The sequence below is a fragment of the Charadrius vociferus genome, unplaced genomic scaffold (genome assembly GCF_000708025.1).
Source record: "Charadrius vociferus isolate BGI_N301 unplaced genomic scaffold, ASM70802v2 scaffold118, whole genome shotgun sequence".
Classification (NCBI taxonomy): Eukaryota; Metazoa; Chordata; class Aves; order Charadriiformes; family Charadriidae; genus Charadrius; species Charadrius vociferus.
This window is the reverse complement of record NW_009649846.1, coordinates 473,741-480,525: the sequence shown is the minus strand read 5'-3', so window position 1 is coordinate 480,525 and position 6,785 is coordinate 473,741. Positions and strand designations below refer to the sequence as shown.

General features: G+C 43.4%; 1 protein-coding gene across 1 annotated transcript in view; it reads right to left on the bottom strand.

The window, feature by feature from the left end:
* Positions 1-6,785, bottom strand: part of KDELC2 (KDEL (Lys-Asp-Glu-Leu) containing 2) — a 19,148-nt gene that overhangs the window by 11,517 nt on the left and 846 nt on the right. The gene's annotated exons all lie outside the window — the stretch shown is intronic.

Sequence of the window (6,785 nt, the reverse complement as noted above, 5' to 3'; positions counted from 1 at the left end):
GTGGCCTGTAATAGACACCCACAACTGTGTCTCTCATATTACCCTGCCCTTTGATCCTTACCCACAAGCTCTCAACTTGCTCTTCATCTGCTCCCAGGGAGAGCTCGATACATTCCAGTTGCTCTCTCACATAAAGAGCAACTCCACCGCCTCGCCTCGCTGGCCTATCTTTCCTAAAGAGAACATAGCCCTCCATGACAGTGTTCCAGTCATGTGAGCCATCCCACCACGTCTCAGTAATTGCAATGAGATCATGGTCCTGTGACCGCACACAGATCTCTAACTCCTCCAGTTTATTCCCCATGCTACACGCATTGGTGTACAGGCATTTCAGAAAAGCCAATGAGTGTGTAGTTTTTGCCCTTGAGGAGTGGTGGGCCTTCTGATTCTCAAAAATACTAGCACTCGGCCCCACAACTGCTGGGCTACTATGCCCAGGCACCTCTCTAGCGAGCCCAGTTACATGCCCATCCCCCTTCAAATCTAGTTTAAAGCTCTCCCAACGAGCCCTGCTAATATTGCAGTTATTTCTGTACAATCCATATCTTAACATACTTTGCATCCATGAATAGGACAGTGGAAATCACCAGTGTGGTATATCAGTACAATAGTCATTTAACGATCAGTCATGTCTTCCTTAGAGCACTGCATCTTGAAATTTAATTCAGGTCAATTACTGTGCAAGAGTTTTCAGATTAAGTTAGGCAGAATCCTTATGATTTTAGATATGTATTTTCTGACAACTGATGTCATGCCTTTTCACAGACAGAACCCTGAGTAACTCAGATTCTTCCAGATACTGTTGTCAAGAGTGGATCCCTCTATAAATAAACTTGCTTTTGTGAAACCCCACCTGGAGTACTGCATCCAGCTCTGGGGCCCCCAACACAAGAAGGACATGGACCCGTTGGAGCAGGTCCAGAGCAGGGCCACAAAGATGATCAGAGGGCTGGAGCACCTCTCCTATAAAGCCAGGCTCATAGAATTGGTGTTGTTCAGCCTGGAGAAAAGAAGACTCCAGAGAGACCTTATAGCAGCATTCCAGCAGCTAAAGGGGGCCAACAGGAAAGATGGGGAGGGACTCTTTATCAGAGAGTGCGGTGATAGGACGAGGGGTAACGGTTTTAAACTGAAAGAGGGTAGATTTAGATTAGATATTAGGAAGAAATTCTTTAGCATCAGGGTGGTGAGGCACTGGCACAGATTGCCCAGAGAAGCTGTGGATGCCCCATCCCTGGAGGTGTTCAAGGCCAGGCTGGATGGGGCTTTGAGCAGCTTGGTCTAGCGGGAGGTGTCCCTGCCCATGGCAGGGGCGTTGGAACTAGATGATCTTTAAGGTCCGTTCCAACCTAAACCATTCTATGATTCTATATGGTCAACGTCTGTGAGCTGAAGAGTCTCTGAAGGCTGAACACATCCTCTCTTCTGCTTTGTTTTCCACTGTAAGAATATAAAATGTAGAGAATTTGTAATCAGCCCTCAGTTTTCTTACTATTCAAAGTCCATGCCAGCTAAAGATACCGTGAAGCCAGGCAGAATATCTTAATTTGACAACATACTGAGGAAATAAAACAAGGTAAGCTTTCATTCCTTCTTGGAATGCCAGTGTGGCAAGCAGCACTCCTGCTGACTAAGGAATGCAGAATCTTGTCTGTGTTAGCTAGCAGATCTATCGTGAGGAGCCCTCATTTGACTAAGTATCAGTCCAGAACGATTTCCAGAAATGCACTTCTGACTTCTGAGATGTAGAGGAATGTTAAGGATGCTCCAGATACATGGTACTTCCTTTTCAGACGAATGATGAGTGGACACCTCCCTGCTTGCTTAGGTGGTAGGCTGCAGACAGATTAGCAGTTGTGTGACATTTCCTTGGGCAAGTACAAGCATAGCTCAAGTAGTAGACTTAAACTCCAGAACAACTTCTACAAATGGTATATTGGTTTAGATCTAAGACCGTCACAGCTTTGGATCTCTACAGCTTGGATCTGTGCAACTAGAACTGATTCAGATTGGCTTCCAATTTGGGAGCCCCTCCACTTGTTTTGGTGTATTTGCAAGCAGAGCCATAATCAGAGAAGTGGCAGAAAAGTAGTTTTGTTCCCTTCATATATTTTCGGCATTTAGCTACTGATTACTTTCCACAATGACATAAAGAACTACATTGATAATGTAAGAATGGCTGTATGATCATAGGATGAGAGGAGAGGATAGGACAAGAGGATGTGGCCTGAAGTTTCCCTCTGGGGAGATTTAGATTGGATATTAGGAAAAAATTCTTCACTGAAAGGGTTATCAAGCATTGGAACAGGCTGCCCAGGGAAGTGGTGGAGTCGCCATCCCTGGAGGTATTTAAAAGAGGAGTAGATGTGGTGCTTAGGGACATGGTTTAGTGCTAACTTGGCAGTGTTAGGTTGACGGTGTGCCAGCACAAACACTAAGACTGTGGTAAGTCTTTTGAAAGGCTTGAGAAGAAAACGTCAGGGAGTTGGGTTCCTTATAAAGGGTCTTTTGCATCAGGACAGTGTAGAGCTGTAGTCCAAGTAAGAGGAAAGACATATTTCTCCAAAGCTGAATAACAATTTCTGTCCCTCATTCAACTAAATACTGCCAGAGGTCTTAATGCTGGAGTGAGTCCCCTTCTTTTGAATTTGGCAACAGATACCATAAATGACTCTCCCAAAGGAATGGACATCTCTGCCTTTAAATGTCACTGCAGTCACAACCATCTTTTCAACTTGCTTAAAAGCAGCCGACTTAAGTATTCTCTCCCTGTGAGTATCCCCTAGTATCATCTGGATGAAGAAGCCTTGGAATCCAGAGCATGTCATGAGACGATCACAGAGACAATAGTTTTCTGTTGGTATTACATCTTTGGCTCTTTCTACCCATTTTACAAAACAGAATTTTAACTGGGTATAGAAATTTCCTACTAGAGAAAACAAAGTTTTCGGTTCTTATAAAAATGCATGAATATTGAGAAATCACAAGTCAAATACTACGGAATTTGATCTCCTTGTCCTCACCTACAGGAAATAACTAAGTGGGTCTTTGTTCCAGGCTGGTTATGTCCTTACTGCTCTAGAGATGTGAGAAGCTCCGGACCTACCCAACGGATACATTACCTTTGGTTGGTGGCAGTTCAGATGCAGGAAGCATTTGATAAGGGAAGAGTGAGCTGATAACAAAGCTCTCCGGGAAAAAGCTAACCCCACTGAAAGGCAGGGGGAAGAAAAGGGAGATTGAATATTTAATGTCAGTACAAATTATTCACTGGAGGCAACAGGACTTTTGTTTGTGATTTACAACATTCATTGAGTAATGGGGCCAAGACCTCTAAGGACTACCGCAGTATTTAATTTTAACAGCTTTTTGCTGATCTTGTTTTTTAAATTGGAGGAAGGTTACCATGCCACTTTCACTCACGTTTTTCTGTTTCTTTCAATCCAAAGAAATGATAGAAGAATGTGTCCTTGTCGAATCATCACCACTAGTACTTCTGTGGTACCCTGAAAACCTGCCTGGGGCAGCATTTTAAGTAGAAAATAATTTTCCAGTCGTGAAGAAAGACTACAATACAGACACAATCAAAATGGGATACTTTAAGAAATTCAGATGATGAAACTTGCTTTATGCATTTTTTTTCTCTTGGGTAGCTTGCAAAAGAGGTATTCCATGCATGGATGAACAAGTAAAGAAATTCATGGATGGAAAGAGAAAAGGTAACAAGGTACTGATTTATGCAAATTGTTAAGAGAAGAACAAAAAACCCAGTCACCCTATTGATGACATGTATGCAGAAGAGAAATTAAAAGATCTGAAAAGAAGGGGGGTTTCCTCAACTGTTCTACTGAAATCATCCACAGATGGAAATTGTGAAATTATTAATAGAGTCAATAAAGAGGCAGCTGAACAACACAAGTTCACTTTGCAAAATGGGCTCCTTTGTGTAGCATATACTTCAACAGAGTCGGATGTGAGGGCATATATCCAGGAACAAGGAAATACAGGTCGTGGCAGGGAGTTGTGTGTGACCATCACAAAAGTCCAGGCATCGTGGTCAACAAAAGACCTGAAGGGAGGTCCTGCAGTGCTGCAGGTATGAAGGTGAGCGTAACCGAGATGCACTCTGTTTAGCTACACTGAATTGAGAGCTGGAAGAGGTGTGCCACTTCTCTTTGAAAGTATTTGGTAAAACCTGCAAGAATGCCTGGGAGGCTTTGAAAATATTTGTTATCAGAGTATGTAAATCATCGGACAGTTAACAGCTGACTTTGTCATGGTCAATCCTACATAAAGACATGGCGAGGCGTTGTTAAACCTAGGGGAAAAGCTAGCAGAAAAGAAGGATAAGGGGATCCACGTGTCCAAAGAAAAGATTATACAGTTTATATTAAAAGTAAGTTCTACATTTTCAGCAGTGGTTATTTAACCTTTGGAGTGTTTTTTCTACTGAGAATGAATTCTGCAGCATTTGTGTCCTGGTTTCAGCTGAGATAGATAGAGTTAATTTTCTTTCTAGTGGTTGCTGTGTTTTCAGATTTGGTATGAAAGGAATGTCAATAATGCACATTGGTTTAGTTGTTGCTAAGTGATGTTTATACTAGTCAAGGACTCGTCACCTTCCCACAGAAGATGAGAAGGAACATAGACAGAACACTAGAATGGCCAATGGAATATTCCATACCATAGATGTCATGCTCAGTATATAAATAGGGATTGGCTGGGGTGGGATTCTCTGCTCAGGTCAGGCAGGGCAGCCAATTCACCAGGCGGTGAGAGTGACTTATGTCTTGTATATTCTTTTACCATTATTATTGTTATTTTTCTTTTCTGCTATTGTTCTATTAAACTGTCTTTATCTCAACCCATGAGGTTTTCTCCCCCTTTGCCCTCCTTTTCTCCCTCTTCTCCCCGGCCTTCTGAACAGACACACACACCCCCACCAGAGGCAGGGTGAGCGAGAAGCTGTGTGGTCCTAGTTGCTGGCTGGGATTAAACCATGACAATTTGACATTCCTGAAAAGACGAGTCAAAGAGTTACAGCCTGTAGGTTGAAATTATTGTGTGGTGTGTAGTGGTGCACATTCATTCTGATGATCAGACTTGACACTCAGAAAACTCATCTGAAAATCTACTGATTATTCTATATAAGTTTCATACCGGATACCAGTAACTACTGACCTACTTGACCGAAATTCTAATCCATACAAAACAGAATTTAGTAACAGATTAGGACAAGTTTTAAAAATGGGAAGCCTTAACTGCTGTGATCACAGTATTCTTGTTTGTGCAACGGAGGTGAAAATGCGGATTTATTTAGCTATCCCAGCAGGGATTTTTTTGAGATGTATTTAGTTTATATTGGAAAGCAGTGCCTTAATAAATATTATTAATTGCAATTCTTACTGACATTTTACAAATCGATTTTGAACATTTAAAATCATTTGAGAACTGAAATTTATAGCCCGTGCCTATATGAGTACAGTAAACAGTGCTTATGCACTGGAATATGATCAACTGTACTGCTAAATTGTTGAAGGACCCTTGGCACCCTCCTGGATAATTCTCGGGGTGCCTCAGCAGTTAGCACCAGCCGAGCCAACAGCTCTTCCCCGTGGGCAGCATGCACGCACCACCTCGGTTCGGAGACTATGGAATGTCATGGTATGAATGGAGACCACTTCATGCCAGAGGCATCAGGACCTGGAAACATTCCCAAAGTCACTGGATTTATTAATATAAATACAGACATACACCAACACAGGGAGGTCACAGCTAGGTTCTCACTACCCACGTCCTATCGGTTTATCTTGGAGGATTTAAACTAGGATGAGAATCCAACTGAGCTTCACACCTTTTTTACCTTTAGCGACCTGTTGTTTGAACCCAAGGCTCTCCCTGCGTGGCTGAAATCAGCCTCCGCTTCCCTGGCAGCGAGCGCGCCGTTGCATTCTTCAGCGCAATTACAAAACTGCGCTGCAATCCAGCACCAAGTTGCAAGAGCAGCTGGAGAGAGTCCAGACCTGAAGTACCCACGGTTCCGTCAGACTGAACACATCAGCTGTATAGTACGTCTCTACTCTTTGATTTCACAAGCAGCAGCCTTCTAACTATAGGACAACACGAGGCTGTGCATACTTGGTACATATCTTCTCACTACCATCTATATGAATAGTAAATAATACAGAGCAAAATAACCAGCTCTACCCTATATAACTCAGCAACACTGGATTTCCACTGGGCAGGTTCTCAGGGTCATCATCTTCGTTATGAAATCTGCGATGCAAAAGTTATTTTTTTAATTAAAACTATTACTATAGAGCGCGTGGCATCAGCTTGCAGCAGAAAGCAGCTGAGTGGCCGCGTACCGCTGGGCTGCCAGAACAAAACCCCGTCCCACCCTCAGGAGAAGTGTCACGGGACGCTTTGTGCTTGTGCTGAGTAAACCAGGGATGGAAATTACTCCTTCTTAACGGAGCAGCAGTGGGATAACGGAGCGCAGAGTGCTGTGCTTACCCAGCCAGAAATTTTAAGCAACTGGTGTGCGCGCAGCATTAAAGATAATCATGTTAGCACTTCTGAGTGGGGTACTGGGATTTCTTTACATCCACTAGCTCCAGGAGCACTGGTTCATTTTGAGCTTGGTGGTTTGTCGCTGTAAACCACAGGAAGGAGAAAAAGGACGAGGGGAAGGGGGAAAGGGGAAGAGGAGAAGAGGGAAAGTGGGAAAGGGAAGGGGGGAAAGGGGAAGGAGGAGAGGGAAGAGGGGAAGGGGGAATGGGGAG